This window comes from Rana temporaria, chromosome 12, assembly GCF_905171775.1.
Source record: "Rana temporaria chromosome 12, aRanTem1.1, whole genome shotgun sequence".
In the NCBI taxonomy this organism is placed as follows: domain Eukaryota; kingdom Metazoa; phylum Chordata; class Amphibia; order Anura; family Ranidae; genus Rana; species Rana temporaria.
Window position 1 is genome coordinate 106,467,725 of NC_053500.1, and position 18,412 is coordinate 106,486,136.

Below are 18,412 nucleotides of genomic sequence, written 5' to 3' on the forward strand. Positions count from 1 at the left end.
GCCTCCAAAAAAATTAGAACCTGCTCTATTTTTTTCTCAGCGTTTTTCCCATCCTTTTTCTCATCGCGAAAACCATGTCATACACAATCGTGTATGCTTTTCCGAGGGGGAAAAAAATGTGCATGCTCAGAATCAAGTATGAGACGGGAGCGCTCGTTCTGGTAAAACTAGCGTCTCTCAAACTATTAGTAACACGAGGATCAGCAAAAGCAGGCCAAAGGGTGGCGCCATTTGAATGGAACTTCCCCTTTACAGTGCCGTTGGACGCCACCGCACTTTGCTCCAGCGTCTTTTTTCCATGAACGTCTGTATGCAAGACAGGCTTGAGAGGAATCACAACGAATTATGTTGAGAAAAACTTTGTATGACAGGAAAAAAGGTTGTGTGTACGCGGCAGGACTAAAATCAAATTTTTAGTTTTAGCCCTGGTTCACACTGGGTACGATTTGGAACGATTTGAGATGCGATTTGACATGTCAAATCGCATCTCAAATCGGTGCCAATTGTCGGCAATGGCACTGTCCTAATCAGTGCGACGCCGCATCTGCGATTTCAAAAAGTAGTTCCTGTGCTACTTTTTGCGATTTCGGGCCGCGATTTACATTAAATTGCGGCCGAAATCGCGGCAAAATCGCAGCCGCAAAATCGCGCATTTTACCGCGATTTTGAATTCGCAGCAGTGTGAACCTAGGCTCAGTCCCATTTTAGTCTTCTGCAATTGTTTCAGTTTTAGTCGACTAAATCTCCAATACATTTTAGTCATCTAAAATCAAATGGGTGTAAAATTGTAATGCATTAGTTAACATTTCTCTACAATTTCCAAACTCATTACCGTATTTATCGGCGTATAACGCGCACTTTTTTCCCCCCTTAAAATCATGGGAAAATCATGGGTGTGCGTTATACGCCGATCCCCGCTTTCTGAGCGCCTCCGCCGATATATACCAAGTGCAGTACACTCGGCTGGGTTTGGCCACGCTCGGCTCCGCGAGCCCAGCCGAGTGTACCGCACTCGGTATATGTCGGCTTTCTAAGCGCCACCTTCGACATATACCGAGTGCAGTACACTCGGCTGGGCTCAGCCACGCTCGGCTCCGCGAGAGGAGGACAGCGCGAGAGAAGCGGGAAGAAGGACAAGGACAAGGCCGCCGGGCAACTGTAAGTTTTCCCCTAGGATTCTCCTCTAGGTTTGGGGTGCGCGCTATACGCCGGTGCGTGCTATAGGGCGATAAATACGGTATATACCGCTGGAGTGAAAAATCTAATATGTTATTATTTATGGTATTGAAGTATGAACATGCACTACAGACCAGTGTTAATTTTGAAGTCAAATTTCAATTTAGTTTTAGTCTTAAAGGGTTAATAAAGGAAAAAAAAGTTTCCTTTAAAATAACAAACATGTTATACTTGCCTCCACTGTGCAGTTCGTTTTGCACAGAGTGGCCCCCGATCCACGTCTTCTGGGGTCCCTTGGCGGCTGTCTCTGGTCCTCCCCGCAAGAACTCACCACATTCATGCGAGAGCTCGCATGGTGATGAGTCCTTGCGGGCGCGCTCCCGTGGTACAGCGAGCGGCCATATCCGCTCACTGTATCACTCGGCCCCGCCACTCGGCGCGCCGCGTCACTGGATGTGATTGAAAGCAGCGCCAGCCAATGACTGGCTGCTCTCAATCCATCCGCGCTAGCCAATCAGCGGCGAAGAGGATCTCGGGACCGATCGCGGGACTTTCGAGGAGTCAGGTAAGTAAAACGGGGGCTCGATGGGCAGCAACATCAAATGTTTTTTCACCTTAAAGCATAGATTGCATTAAGGTGAAAAAAAAAAAAAAAAATGTTCCTTTACAACTGCTTTAAGCCCCATACACACCCATACATCAGTTTTCCTGCAGGTTTCTCTTCAGGTTTACCAAAACCATCTAATATGAGGTCAAAACCTCAAGAGTTTCAATTTGTATGCAATCAGGCAGGCCCTTGCACTACATGGTTTTGGTAAACCTGAAGAGAAAAACCCTGCAGGAAAACTGATAGTGTGTATGGGGCTTTAGACTTGACTAAAATGGCATTTTAGTTTTAGTCCCATTTTAGTCTTTTGACTAAAATGCTGTTTTAGTCGTATTTTAGTCATCTCAGTTGTTTGTCATATTTTAGTCGACTAAAATAGTATTCATTTAGTCGACTAAATTAACACTGCACCCAAAGAAGGACTCAAGTGGGAAGGAATTAAAGAGGAGATTCGGGACTGTAGTGCTGCGTGAAAAGATATTGTCATTTGGAGTCAGAGTTTGAGTATTCCCCCCCCCCCAATAATCAGATAGAGAGGGGTGAGCAGAGGGTGACATTGATCCCAAAGCAGAACACCAGATAATTTTTTTTTGGAGTGCAGGTGGTCAGATTTTTATCAGGACTGGTTTACATTAAAGCGGGGTTCCACCCGCGATTTTTTTTTTTCTTTTTCAAAAGTCAGCAGCTACAAACACTGTAGCTGCTGACTTTTAATAAGGACACATTCCTGTCCTAGGCGCCCATGATGTCCCCCCCCCTCCGAGGCCGATCCCTTAATCCTGGCAGCTCCCAGCGCCTCCATCCTTACTGAGGAAAACCGACAGTGCTGCTTCACTGTCCGTTTCCTACTGCGCATGCGCGAGTCTCGCGGCGCTTTGTGAATGGGCGGCTGCTTTCTGGGCTACACACAGTTCCCAGAAGGCAGCGCACCCCATTCCCCAGAAGACAACGTGGGGAGGACGAGGAATAAGACCCGCCGCGTTATAGGAAGAGGCAGATTAGGAAGATCCGCATAGCAACTGCTATTTCTGGCAAGTTAAAAAAATATATATATTTTACATATTTTTTCTAGGATTTTGGTGTATTTTTTTTTCTTTTTTTAGGGTGGACCTCCACTTTAACATGCAACCACAACATGTGACAATGCACATTACAGGCAATGGTGCAATGCGGGGAAATTCATTTGTCAACAGATTTGTATTGCAGCATTAATGGTGGTGTGCTGCAAAAAAAAAAAAATTAAATGGTGCATGCGCACATTAGTGTGCTGCAATGCGCTTCCATCGCAATGTGAGTTGGGGTGCCATGCAGAAGATTTACCTCTACTGGCTCCCCGCATCCGGAGAGTCACCTCTACCGGCTCCCCGCATCCGGAGAGTCACCTCTACCGGCTCCCCGCATCCGGAGAGTCACCTCTACCGGCTCCCCGCATCCGGAGAGTCACCTCTACCGGCTCGCCGCATCCGGAGAGTCACTTTTACTATTTGTTCAGATCATAAGTGGTCACTGGCACAGGCAATTACAATTTTTTTTTTTAAAAGTCAACTTTAACGCCACTTCAGCTTCAGGCATGCGTCATAAACCACAAGCTTCAAATCCCGGGGTTTCCTGTCCCATCTGACACATCGAAATGTAAGGGAAATTCAAATATTACACAATAACAGTTAAAACTGCTTTAAAAACAGGAAAAGATTTCCATACACAGCACTGTATAGAGAAGCAATACCCCAATACCCATGTATGTGTACAGACAACGTGGAATACTCGATAACGAGTGCACTACGAAAACACAGCTGTGCAGATCGCAGTCCCATGAGTAAGATGGAGGGAAGCGTATTTCCTGATCCCGCAGGGTAATCACATGAGGTATACCTAACTGACATCAGAGATAAGAGGAAAGAAAAACGTTTATGACAGAACTAGAGACAGGATGTACACAAGGGTCACACACAAGGGTCAGGATGGAAGGAAGGAGATCAGGAACAGAAGATCACATAAGCTGGCCATACACAGGAAGATTTGTGTTCAAACGTTCATAGAAAAATCATTAATTCAAAAACTTTCTTTGCATTGAGTCAATTAAAATCTCAGACAGACATTCTGTTTGAATGGCACCCCAGACGTATTAGACTCATCATACATATTACAATCAACTTTATGCAGGCCCCCGTCATGACACATTTGTTGGCAGATCTAAAGGAGATTGTATAATCCGATCTGCACACGAACACCCAACAACCGCCTTCTATGTGCAGGGCACATTAACGTTTATAAAGCGCAACGCACTAGGGATGCGCCGAAGTTATACTCGCCGAAACATATCTGGCGAAAATTGTGTTATCGCCACATTGCCGATAAGAGATAAAAATGTGCCGACAACGGCGCGGAGTCGATTTTGGTGCAATTTTGTAGCGCTTCAGTTTTTTTTTTTTATAGGTCATGTGGCTCAAACGTTTTATCAAAAACACAACACGGGTTTGTTATTGATGTGTTCTTGCTTCGTTTTTAATGCATTTCAACGGGGAGGTGCATTTTTTTTTATAACTGACCAAAAATGCAGCAAGCAGGATTTTTGATGTTCGGTTCGCATTTGTGCGATGCAGAAACCAGTGCGATTCCTGTGAGGGTTCCCGCATCGCACCTAAACTGCAGGCGGTTCACATTGAAATATGCGAACTACTGTGGGTATCAATGTAAAGTTAAAGCGGAGGGCCGCCGGAAAAATTTCTTTTTAAAAGCAAGCATCTACAAATACTGCAGCTGCTGACTTTTAAAATATGGACACTTACCTGTCCAGCGCGCCCGCGATGCCGGTACCCGAGGCCGAACAGTGCCTCGGTCCTCGGTTGCTGCCGTCGCCATCTTCGCTAAGGGAATCAGGAAATGAAACCTGTACCCTACTGTGCATGCAGGCTGAGCAATCCAAACGCTCCCTCATGTCTTCTATCTCCCAGAAGACAGCGGGGGGGACAGGAAGTGGTGTAGATTATCCGCAGATTCTGCAGCTATCTATGCCCGCAAGTGGGTGCAAATATAAAAGTATCTGCACCCCCCTCCCCCTGAAAGGTGCCAAATGTGACACTGGAGGGGGGGGGGGGGGGTTCCGAAAAGCGGAGGTTCATTTTTTGTGTAAACCTCTGCTTTAATGACACCCCCCCAGATCAGTTTACAAATCATCAGAGCGAACTGGTAAATGGTACAGGAATTGCATCGCATAGGTGTAAACACCCATGCGATCAGATGCCAGTGCAGACCAAAAAAATTCCCATTTTGGTTGGAATGCGATGCGATTTCAGCCATACATTTATAATGGCTGAATTTGCATCACACAGACATGCTGCCAATCACATGTGGTGCGATATCTGATCGCACAATTGTGAACCCAGCCTAACAGCACAACAGAAGGGCAACAGACTAGTGTAAAAGCCATACATGGAATTTAAAGGGATACATTTTTCTTGAGCTTTTCTTACACCAAGGCCCCTTTACCGTGACTTAAAAGTCGTGCAATTTCAGAGAATGCCTGTAAACGTGAGTTCTATGAACCTCGCATTAAAGTCAGACTAAAGTAGTACAGGGACTACTCTGAAGTTGGCACGACTTCAAGTAGCACATAGAATAGTTATCATTTGAAAATCATGGGAAACGACTCGTCATGCGACTTTGCAGTCCCAAGTTGCACAAGTATGAACGGGGCCTAAGGCCAAATGCACACAGGACATTTAAAAACGCCAGCGCTGCTGACAGAAAAAAAAGCAGTGTTAAAAACGAGCTGTTAAGATGCGTTTTTGAATAGCGTTTTTCTGCTTTTTTTTGTAAAAACACTATAAAATGTAAAAATACCTAAAAACGCCAAACGCATCTTAAAAGCTTGTTACAGCGTTTAGCCGCATTTTTGGGCATTTTGCGCTTTTTCTACTGCCCCTAAACGCTAATGCCTCTAAAGTTTACGTGTGCATGGGCACATAGGCTACTACAATAGAGTATAGTATGTAGTTGCTAAACAAATATATGCTCCAAGTTTGTGTGATCGCTGATGTAACTTTATGTGTAGCGATCACTAGTGAATAAATGCAGGCAAATTTTCCAGTAGTAAACATTGCCAGCGAGTCAGACTATCACACGGCAATATTCACGGATACAGAAAGTAGTAAAAAAAAAAAACACAACATCATGTTCATATAAAAACCAAGTGAATACTACATTAAATGTGACATGTCATGAGATAAACATATTGCTGTCTTCCTGTAGAAATGCCAATTGCCTGGCCGTCTTCAGCTTCAGTACCTTCCAAGTCGCTGACCATAGGGTCAGCGTATAGCAAGCATATAGCAAGTAGAATCAGAGTGAAACCAGAACTTCTGATCAGCATACATGCTGGGTCAGGAAAATAATCAGGTAGAGAGTCAGGCAACCAGCATTTTCAGAGGGTCAGCAGTGGCAGCCCACCTTTTCACTCAATAAAGTTTCCTTTAGCGCTCATTCACACTACAGTATATGCAGCGATGTGCATTTTTCTGCCCAGATCAGATTGAAAACAATTGTTTCCTATGTGTCATGTTCACACTACAATGCTGTGGGGAACAATACAGATGTGCTGTGCATCAAATGGCCCCGCAGGTCACTGTACAGAGAGCAGAAAGGAGTCTAAACCTGATCCCACTGCCTATTTATGGCGGCAGGACGGGTGGGCCACTAAAGCGGAAATATACTGTATCTGATCACCACAAAGCAAAAAAGTGATTTAAAAGTAAAGTTCCACCCAAAAAAAAAAATACACCGAAACCCCCCCCCCCCCCAAAAAAAAAAAAATAATAATAAAAATAATAATAATAATAATAATAATAATAATAATAAAATTGTTTTACTTACCAGAAATTGAGGTTGCTATGCGGATCTTCCTAATCTGCCTCTTCCTTGTCCGCGGCAGGTCTTCTGGGGAATGGAGCGCGCTGCCTTCTGGGAACTTTATGTATCCCAGAAAGCAGTCGCCCATTCACAAAGCGCCACGAGACTCGCGCATTTGCAGTAGGAAACGGGCAGTGAAGCCGCAAGTAAGGATGGTGGCGCCGAGACCTGCCAGGATCAAGGGATCGGCCTCGGGGGGGGGGGGGGGGGGGCGGGGTGCCGACATTACGGGTGCCTAGGACAGGTAAGTGTCCTTATTAAAAAAGTCAGCAGCTACAGTGTTCGTAGCTGCCGACTTTAAAAAAAAAAAAAACCATTGCGGGGGGAACCCCGCTTTAAATTCATTTTTAATATACACAGCAAACTTGCCCATCCATCCAGGTCTCCATGCTTTATTTTGAACACCCTCCTATCATCTCTGGCCATCTTGAGTAAGGGCAGATGATTATATATAATAAGAATAATAATATAATTATTATTATTATTAATAATAAATTATTATTAATTCATGTAGCATTTACTTTCTGGAATCCATATGCCCATAGCTCAGGCATGTAGTCAGGAGGGTATGCATAGCTGAGAAATCCCTACATCCCCCTCCTGAAGATTCCTGGGATGTAGAACATAATTTGCCTAGGCCAGAAACCAGAAGTAACAGAAGTTGAAAACTACTAAATATGATATCCTTTCCCATCTATTGACAAATGCTATCAGCAAAAGGATTAAAAATTGATTGCGAGAGTGAAGTTCCATTTTAATGACCACCAGCCACTGCCGCTATATGTCCATATGGAGGAACGCCATTTTGTGCTGACAGCATGCTCACTGCACGCTCGCAACATTATGATCGAGCTGCCACAGACACTTCCTAATCATGGTTTACAATTGGGAGCTCCTGATCATGTGAAGCAATGTCACATAATCGGGAGGACTGCCTCCCAGCAATAACATGGAACTAAAGCCTTGTACACATGCTTCGATTTTCCGAGGACCGAACGTACGTTTTTTTTGTGGAATTCTAGTCTCAAGTCGAAAGTCAAGAAGTTATTCACTACACTAAAATGAACTAACAGAAAACATCAGAAGTGACGTAATGTGTTGAATAGTTTTGTATGTATTCTTTTTTTTCGGAGCATGCGTAGTCTTGCTCTTGCGATTTTTTTGTACGTAAACCGTACTAATGAAATGAAAATCGGACTTCGAGTTCACATTCGACAAAAATGTTATAGTTTGCACATCCAGCTTTTGTCCGACGAAATAGCGAAATCGGCTGTCGAAAGCACAGTACTAACGATCCGAAAAATCGGCAGACGGCTCGTTATACAAATTTTTCCATCCAATTTTCGTATCGTGTGTGCAGAAGAGACGAGACAAGCTCTGTTGTCTGCAATACCACACTTACCTGTCTGCTTACAGTCCTCTGCTGAACGTACACTGAGCTGCGAATGTGCATTCCCAGCGCACGGTAGTTGTACCGAAATGACTGACACCTGTGTGCATGCGTGGGATGACGTCATCCCCACTGGCTGAAAAACCAGGCCCAGGAAGAAGATGACAGCGGCCGGTGAGAGATGTTACGCCTATAAACGAAAACGCGACTAAATGTCGGTGCCGCGTTTAGCCACGCTTGGCGTCTGAAACATGGAAATCTCCAGCGTCTGAACGAATTTTTTTGCTTTCAAAGAAACGCTAATAAAAGTAACCGCCTAAAAACGAGACGGTGTACATGGTTACATAGGATAACATTGAATGTGTTCAGGGGTGAAAAAAGCATCCAACTGCCTCTGAATGTCCGTTTAACAGCAGCAGTGTACATGGGGCCTAAAGGTTTGTTTTTTATTTTTTCAAAATAACAAACATTACCTGCTCTGTGTAAGGCCCTTTCAGACGTGCGGACCGTATGTCCGCTTTTTCATCCATCCGTTTCCGCTGACACCCGTAATCACCCGCCTCTGCAAAGATCCGATTTTGCGGACGGAAGCAAACCCTATTTTTTCTTCCATCTGCGGATCGGATGAACACGGACATATGGTCCGTGTTCATCCGATCCCCCCATAGGGGAGAGCGGAGAAAAGACAGGGCGGTCCCTGCACAGTGTGAGGGGACCGCCAGGTCAGCCGCCGGCTCAGCGGGGATATACGGAGCGATCCCCGCTGAGCTTACGAACACACGGAGGCGGATCATTATTGATCCGCCCCGTGTGAAAGGGCCCTTAGGGCCAGTTCACACCACATGCAGTCCAGTGCGGGTTTATTTTCTGCATCAAAAACTGGAAAGTAGGTTATATGGTTTTCAATGGCATAGTTCACACCAGTGCTTGCAGTTCCAGTGCATTCCAGTTCCAGAAAAAAAGTAGAACATGCTGCATTTTACCTGCACTGTAACGCTGTAAAATGCATCAAAAACCAGGGCTGTGGAGTCAGAGTCTAGGGAAATTTTGGGTACCTGGAGTCGGAGTCGGCAAACAATGCACCGACTCCGACTCCTACTAAATTTAGATTGGAATTAAAAAAAAAAAAAAAAGCAAGTTTAAATGTCCCAATTCACAAAAAGTTATAATTAATGACTCCTCTACTGTAAGAATAAAGACCAATGCATGCAGTGCCTCACGTAACCGCAAAACGAACACGTTAAGTGACCGTGAAGAAGCATGCTTTTCATGTGCTTCACTATATGGCACGCAACGCACAATTAGGAGCTGCAATACTTATACTTTCCATAGTGTTGTGTTCTGCTTTTACAGAGGAACGCAGCGTCCATGTGTAACCTAGCCTCTCACTGATAAGGGATTAAATAAATATGTTTTTTGCAGGACTAGAGAGTGAGACACTTGTATAAGTGAAGGGAATGGAGGGCCAATAGTTCAAGACTGAGCCTAGGTTCACACTGCTGCGATTTTGCCGCGATTTCGGCCGCAATTTAATGTAAATCGCGGCCCGAAATCGCAAAAAGTAGTACAGGAACTACTTTTTGAAATCGCAGATGCGGCGTCGCACTCATTAGGACAGTGCCATTGCCGACAATTGCCGCCGATTTGAGATGCGATTTGACATGTCAAATCGCATCTCAAATCGTACCCAGTGTGAACCAGGGCTGAAGCTGTAAACCATTGGAAAAACTGCTGTCATTTAGCCAAGGCTATAAAAACTTGTAAACTCCGATTGTTAGCTTAAACTTTAAACATGACTATGGGATTCTCCTAGGAAAATCATGTTTTAGAATAAATGCCCCTTCCTGGATCCTCCCACTGCCCTATCTTCAGCAGCAGATAAGCACACAAAGGAGAAAGCAGCAGCCCAACTACCTCTCTAAGATTATTTTCAGCCCTAAAAATAATAAAGTCTGACTTAAGAGCCTCTATGAAAGAGGATCTGGCAGAGGCAATTCTCTTCCTTAGAACTCTATATTGAATTGATTTGCATTTGCTAAGCCTATAACTACATTTCAAGATTAATATAAACCATTTCTAGGTTTTACAGATTTTGTTTTTGGTTCATTATAGATAAGCTTTGTTTTTGTTCTAAAACAACCAAATAATGTGGTTTGTATTTTTGAACTGGTAAAAATCCTGTTCCTGATGTTTATGCCTGCTGCTACTATCCAGCCACTTGATTGTTTTTATTGTGTTTGTCTTTTGCTTAAACTGTGCAATACAGTAGATTGTTGGCTTCCCAGCCGGTAGTCCTGTGGTAGGTTGTGTTTCTTTCCCTCAAGGAATGTATAAAATACATTCGCATATTAATACAGAGGAGTCGGGGAGTCGGAGTCGGAAGTACATAAAACTGAGGAGTCGGAACATTTATCTACCGACTCCACAGCCCTGTCAAAAACGCACTGGAACGCACCTAAATGCACTAAAAACGCACTGGAACACACTTGTCCTTATCTAAGGTTAATAAAAAAGAGGGTTGAAAAAAAAAAAAACTTTAGACTGCATTAAAAAACGTACATAAAACGCACTGGAATGCATCAACGCGTCAAAAACGTGCATGCAAAAAAAAGCACCTGGAACGCACCTGGATTGCTTTTCTATGGTGTGAACTGGCCTTAAGGGTTTTGCACAGAGTGACCCACGATCCTCCTTTTCTGGCTTCTCCTGTTCCTCAGGTGCTCCCGCAGAAAGACGCTTTCCATGGGGGCACGCGGCTGGAGCTGCTGGGCTCGTCACTGGAATGATTGGGTTCAGGAAAAAAGGGGCAGCTGCAGCACAGAAGGTTTTTTTTTTACCGCTTAACGCATATAATGCATCAAGGTGAAAAACCTTGGAGACTTTACAACGCCTTTTTTAAAGTCAGCAGCTACAAATACTGCAGCTGCTGCCTTTTAAAATAAGGACACCCGTGATGTCAGCACCCGAAGCCAATCTGTCTCGGGTGCTGCCGCCGCCATCTTCAGTAAGGGAATCAGGAAGGGAAGGCTTCACTTCCTGGTTCCCTACTGCGCAATCTGAATGGTCCCTGCTGTCTTCTGGGACCTGTGCATCTCCCAGAAAATAGAGGGGGGCGGAGGAGGCGCCAGACGTGGCGTAGCTAGCCATGTCTGGAAGTGGAAGCAAATACCTGTATTATACAGGTATCTGCTCCTCCCTCCCCCCTGAAAGTGCCAAATGTGACACCAGAGGGGGGGGGGTTCCAAAAAGCGGAAGTTCCATTTTTGGTTAGAACGCTGCTTTTAAGACCTTCTTAAAGGGCAAGAGGTTAAAAAAAAAAAAAAACACACACACACACACACATTACAAAATTGTAAGGCCTTGTTCACTTAAGCATACTTCCATGTGCTGGGGATACACAGGTGTTCCATTCATCCCCGTGCAGGCAGTTCCACTCATTCCAGTTGGGACACAGCAACTGTACAGACACAGCCGCTGCTCCCAATCCGACATCCGTATGGGTGCACATCTCTGATCTCACCAATCCGACATCCGTATGGGTGCACATCCCTGATCTCACCAATCCGACATTCCTGATCTCACCAATCAGACATCCGTATGGGTGCACATCCCTGATCTCACCAATCCGTATGGGTGCACATCTCTGATCTCACCAATCCGACATCCTTATGGGTGCACATCCCTGATCTCACCAATCCGATATTCGTATGGGTGCACATCCCTGATCTCACCAATCCGACATCCGTATGGGTGCACATCCTTGATCTCACCAATCCGACATCCGTATGGGTGCACATCCTTGATCTCACCAATCCGACATCCGTATGGGTGCACATCCCTGATCTCACCAATCCGACATCCGTATGGGTGCACATCCCTGATCTCACCAATCCGACATCCGTATGGGTGCACATCCCTGATCTCACCAATCCGACATCCGTATGGGTGCACATCCCTGATCTCACCAATCCGACATCCGTATGGGTGCAAGTCCCTGATCTCACCAATCCGACATCCGTATGGGTGCACATCCCTGATCTCACCAATCCGACATCCGTATGGGTGCACATCCCTGATCTCACCAATCCGACATCCGTATGGGTGCACATCCCTGATCTCACCAATCCGACATCCGTATGGGTGCACATCTCTGATCTCACCAATCAGACATCCCTGATCTCACCAATCCGACATCCGTATGGGTGCACAATCACATCCCTGATCTCACCAATCCCGTCTCTGATCTCACCAATCCGGCATCCGTATGGGTGCACATCCCTGATCTCACCAATCCGACATCCGTATGGGTGCACATCTCTGATCTCACCAATCCGACATCCGTATGGGTGCACATCCCTGATCTCACCAATCCGACATTCGTTAGGGGTGCACGTCTCTGATCTCACCAATCCGACATTCGTTAGGGGGGAATCCCTGATCTCACCAATCCGACATCCGTATGGGTGCACATCCCTGATCTCACCAATCCGACATCCGTATGTGTGCACATCCCTGATCTCACCAATCCGACATCCGTATGGGTGCACATCCCTGATCTCACCAATCCGACATCCGTATGGGTGCACATGTCTGATCTCACCAATCCGACATCCGTATGGGTGCACATCTCTGATCTCACCAATCCGACATCCGTATGGGTGCACATCTCTGATCTCACCAATCCGACATCCGTATGGGTGCACATCCCTGATCTCACCAATCTGACATCCCTGATCTCACATTGTCTGCATTCAGGAAACCCGCAGTGGATGTGTCTGTGCAGCTGCTGCGTCCCAATTGACATGAATGGGACTGTTTGCATGCAGATATATGGAACACCTAAAGCGATTGTCCAAACTGGGCAAAAGTCAGCAGCTACAAATCCTGTAGCTGCTGACTTCTATTATAAGGACACTTACCTGTCCAGGGATCCAGTACCATCCTCACATGGGCTAGTTCTTCCCTAGACTTTCGGTTTGAGGTCCTAACTGTGGGCAGCGCAAGTCTGGCTTTGTAAATGGTCCTGCAGTCTTCTAGGACCTGTGATGTATCCCAGAAGACTACGGGGAGGTGGGGGGAGGAGAACATCCGCTCAGATCGCCTATGTGATTTAAGAGGAAAAATAAATGGGTACCTGTCAAAATAACGTACCCCCTACCGCCCCAAAAAAATGTTTTAAAAAAATCACGTGCCAAATATGGAAGAGGAAGGAGGGGACAGGAAGAGGACTTAAAGTGGAACTCACCCTTTTGGATGGAGTTCCACTTTAAGTATGCCTGAATAGTGCGAGGCACTAAAACCGCACATCAGACCACCTCCTCACTGCCTGGCAAAATGGACAGCAGCTGGCACGCCAAAACTAACCATTTCAGTGTACGGGTAGCGTGACAGGCTTTGGGACTAATTGGGTAGGGTCTAGGAGTAGCTTCACACTTGCGCGGGTGGGTCGGCACCTGTTCCCGCAGCTGCAACTACCCGCACAGAAAACACAGGAGATGAGTGCGGGTACCATGAATCCTGGCACCTGGAGGCACTGGAAATCGCAGCAGCCGCTTCCCGCTCTTCACTTGCGGTTTCTGTGCAGTCTGCAATTTAAGAAAAATGGAGCCTGGACCTTTTCCCACCAGGCCCTAAATGTGTACCTGCCAATATAGGTGCGTTAGGGGTGGAGCGATGCGTTGTACTTTTTTTAAAAACTTTATTGAAGTGTCACAAAATGACACTTCACTGAACCCTATGCACCATAACACACTGCATAAAAACACACTTGATTTGTCTGCGATGTGTGAACAAGGAATATAGAGAACGATCGTTTTGTACCGATCTTTGCAGATCTCAGGACGTGGTGTGAAGGAGCCCCGATGGGCGGTTTATCAGATCTTCACACATTGTAGCAGAAAGCAGATACAGACAATGATAAACTCTACAGACTCATCACAGCCCTGGAAGACAGAACTTCACCTATAGACTAGACTGATCAGAGAGGTGTCGGAGCGGGTGGCACGCTTGCACAGCTTTGGGTTCTGGGTTCGAATGCCGCCCTCTACACCAGCTGCATGGAGTTTGTATGTTCTTCCCGTGTTCTCCAGTTTCCTCCCCCAGTCCAAAAAATAGAACTGGTCTCTTTCCAAAATTAGGAGTGCAGAAAAGAAGGAGATGAAGGGAACAAGTACTTTAAAGTATATAATAAATATACATAAGAATGACTGATGACAATACAATGGCAGAACCTAGATGAGGCCAATACAGAACACATTAAAAGAAGGACTAGATCCGAGGACAGTGTGGAAATCACAGGATAATGAACTACTACTCCCAGCAAAACCAGTAGAGTAGCATCCCTGTGCCCACAGTGGGTATGTAGTTCCTGTCCATACACACAGCCTGGACCCCCCCTTCCCTGCACTCACCTGTGGGCTCTCCCTGTCCCCAGCGCTTTGCTCTTCCTCTCTCCAGCACAACACACACACACACTTTCTGGGCGTGGCGGCGGTTAGCCAGCTGGATGGGCGTTCTTTCTGGTTGTGGGCGGGAACGCGAAGGAAAGTAGGAAGGAGACACGTGGGTGTGAGCTGAGTCAGGGAGAAGGTGTGAGGGGTTATTGGAGTGTACGCGCCAATACGGGGAGTCATGTGACCTGACCTCGGCGGGCTGTGGTAAAAGGTCTGGAGATCGCCAGCAGATGTACGTCACCTTCCCATAGACTGGGTGTGAGGGAGAGGTGGCGGGACTTGTCTGGACTGGCAGGAGCAGGGAATTGTGGAAGGAATGTGTGGGAGCTGAGGAGAGAAAATGGGCGACAATGAGGAATTATCCGGGCTGGCTCTCCTGAGCTGTCTGCCATGCTGATACATACAGTGATATAGGAGTGCTCTGGAAGCATTACCTCATAGAACCAGGAGGGGGCAGAAGCAGCGTGCCCCATGACAATGAATGGGGGGGAACTACATAGTGCTAAATATCTGAGTATAGCCTCAGGATGTGATTAAAGCGGAGCCCAATTAACCACTTAAAGGGGAGTTCCAGCTTTTTTTAAGTTTATTAAAAGTCAGCAGCTACAAAAAGTGTAGCTGCTGGCTTTTAATAAACGGACACTTACCTGCTCCAGCGACGCGCCAGCCGGGGCTCCGCTCCTTGCCCCCGCCTCGCCGGCCGGAGTCTTCATTCCTAGTGTGGGCACCCAGCAGTGACAGCTTTCGGCTTCACGGCCAGGCACCCACTGCGCGAGTGGCGCGGCGCCATCCGATTGGACAGGGAGGGGCTGCAAGAAGGCGATTAAGCTAATCGCCTTTCCAGCCCCTCGGAGGAAGTGGGACAGGAAGTCCCCTTCTCCTGAAGCCCCCACTCCCCCCCCCCAAAAAAAATTACATGCCAAATGTGGCATGTAAGGGGGCGAGGAGTGGGTTAAGCGGATGTTCCATTTTTAGGTGGAACTCCGCTTTAAGCCCCGAGCCTGTTTTTCAGATTCGGCGTTTACAAAACTAAAACAGTTTTTTTTTTGCTAGAAAACTGCTTAAAACCCCCAAACATTATATATATATTTTTTCTAACACCCTAGAGAATAAAATGACGGTCATCGCAATACTTTTTGTCACACCGTATTTGCGCAGCGGTCTTACAAGCGCACTTTTTTTGGAAAAAAATCACTTTTTTGAATTAAATAAGAAGACAACAATACATTTGGCCCAATTTTTTTCTATATTGTGAAAGATAATGTTACGCCGAGTAAAATGATACCCAACATGTCACGCTTAAAAATTGCGCCCGCTCGTGGCATGGCGTCAAACTTTTACCCTTAAAAATCTCGATAGGCGACGTTTAAAAAATTCTATAGGTTGCATTTTTTGAGCTACAGAGTAGGGCTAGAATTATTGCTCTCGCTCTAACGATCGCGGCGATACCTCACTTGTGTGGTTTGAACACCGTTTTCATATGCGGGCGCTACTCGCGTATGCGTTTGCTTCTGCGCGCGAGCTCGTCGGGACGGGGTGCTTTAAAAAAATGTTTTTGTTTTCTCATTTATTTTTATTGATTTTATAATTTTTTACACTGAAATAAAAAAAATAAAAAATGTGTCACTTTTATTCCTATTACAAGGACTGTAAACATCCCTTGTAATAGAAAAAAGCATGACAGGTCCTCTTAAATATGAGATCTGGGGTCAAAAAGACCTCACATCTCATATTTAGACTTAAATGCAAAAAAATAATGGAAATTTTGTCATTTAAGAAAATGACAACAAAAAAAAAGTCTCTTTAAGACGCTGGGCGGCACTGACGTTTTGATGTCACTTCCGCCCAGCAATGCTATGAGGACGGGTGGGGGCCATCTTGCCCTCACTCGCATCCTCACACAACAGGCAGCAGCACCCGATCGCCTCCGCCGCTACCGACGACTCCGGTAAGCGGCGGAGGGCTCGGGAGAAGGGGGTCCCTCTCCCGCCACCGATAACGGCGATCTTGCGGCGGAGACCGTCGTTATCGTTTACAGGCCCGCCCACTGAACAGATGGATATCTCGGTTGTTGCAGCAGCTGCTGCCGTTACCGAGATATTCATCTTTAAAAACAGGACGTATATATACAGTGGGCGGGCGTTAACCGGTTAAAAGTCAGCAGCTACAAAAAGTGTAGCTGCTGACTTTTAAGCACTTCATTACGGGGCATTTTCACCCCCTTCCTGCCCAGGCCAGCTTTCAGCGGTGTAACATTTTGAATGAAAATTGCGACGCCGTTCCCTAATGAATTTTTTTTCTCACAAATAGAGCTTTCTTTTGGTGGTATTTGATGACCTCTGCGGTTTTTATTTTTTTGCGCTATAAACAAAAAAAGCTATTTTTTACTATATTATAAATATCACTTTTTTTTATAAGTGTATATTGATTGGTTTGCGCAAATGTTTTAGCGCCTACAAAATAGGGGAAAGCTTAACCACTTCAGCCCGGAAGAACTTACCCTCTTCCTGACCAGAGCACTTTTTTTGATTCGACACTGCGTCGCTTTAACTGACAACTGTGCGGTGGTACCCAAACAAAATTGACGTCCTTTTTTTTCCCCACAAATAGAACTTTTGTTTGGTAGTATTTGATCTCCTCTGCGTTTTTTATTTCTTGCGCTATAAACAAAAGAAGAGCGACAATTTAAAAAAAATTTACTTTTTGATTTAATAAATATCACAATTTAAAAAAATATATATTTTTTCCTTAGTTTAGACCGATACGTATTTTACATATTTTTGGTAAAAAAAAAAACGCAATAAGCATATATTGATTGGTTTGCGCCAAAGTTATAGCGTCTACAAAATAGAGGATAGTTTTATTGCATTTTTTATTTTTTTTACTAGTAATGGCGGCGATCTGTGATTTTTTTTATTTATTGTGACCGTGACATTGCGACGGACATATAGGACACTTTTGACACATTTTTGGGACCATTTATATTTATACAGCGATTAGTGCTATAAAACTGCACTGATTACTGTGTAAATGTGACTGTAAGGGAGGCACTGAAGGGCTTAATTATGTTTCCTAGTGAGTGATTCTAACTGTAGGGGGAGGGGACTCACAAGGGGAGGAGACCGATGTGTGTTTCTCTGTACTGGGAACTAGGGTTGTCCCGATACCGATACTAGTATCGGGAACGATTCCGAGTATTTGCGGGAGTACTTGTACTCCCGCAAATATCCCCGATACCGAAATAGAATACTTTCCCCCGCCGCCGCCGTTACGCCGCATCACCGCTACCGCCGACTGGTTAATATGGGCGGGGAACATTACAGCTTTCATTTGAATAGCTGTAATGATTCGCGCCGCGTATAGACACTCCCCCTTGCTCGGGTGAACTGTCCAATCCCGAGCGAGGGGGGGTGTCTATACGCGGCGTGAATCATTACAGCTATTCAAAGCTGTAATGTTCCCCACGCGTATTAACCAGTCGGCGGCAGCGGGGATGCAGGTATGGGGGACATGGCTGCATATGGGGGACATGGCTGGATATGGGGGGGAGACATGGCTGGATATGGGGGGGAGACATGGCTGGATATGGGGGGAGACATGGCTGCATGGGGGGAGACATGGCTGGATATGGGGGGAGACATGGCTGCATATGGGGGGACATGGCTGGATATGGGGGGACATGGCTGGATATGGGGGACATGGCTGGATATGGGGGGACATGGCTGGATATGGGGGGGGACATGGCTGGATATGGGGGGAGACATGGCTGCATATGGGGGGGACATGGCTGGATATGGGGGGAGACATGGCTGCATATGGGGGGACATGGCTGCATATGGGGGGGACATGGCTGGATATGGGGGAGACATGGCTGCATAT

At 45.9% G+C, this 18,412-nt stretch overlaps 1 protein-coding gene across 1 annotated transcript in view; it reads right to left on the reverse strand.

Annotated features, from left to right (window-relative positions):
- The window catches only part of RHBDF2 (rhomboid 5 homolog 2), a 183,415-nt gene extending 168,739 nt beyond the window's left edge, over positions 1–14,676 (reverse strand). The window contains exon 1 of the mRNA XM_040330100.1: positions 14,492–14,676. The gene's annotated coding sequence lies outside the window, so the exon portion shown is untranslated. The remainder of the gene's footprint in view (positions 1–14,491) is intronic.
- Between the last annotated feature and the right edge of the window lie 3,736 nt (positions 14,677–18,412).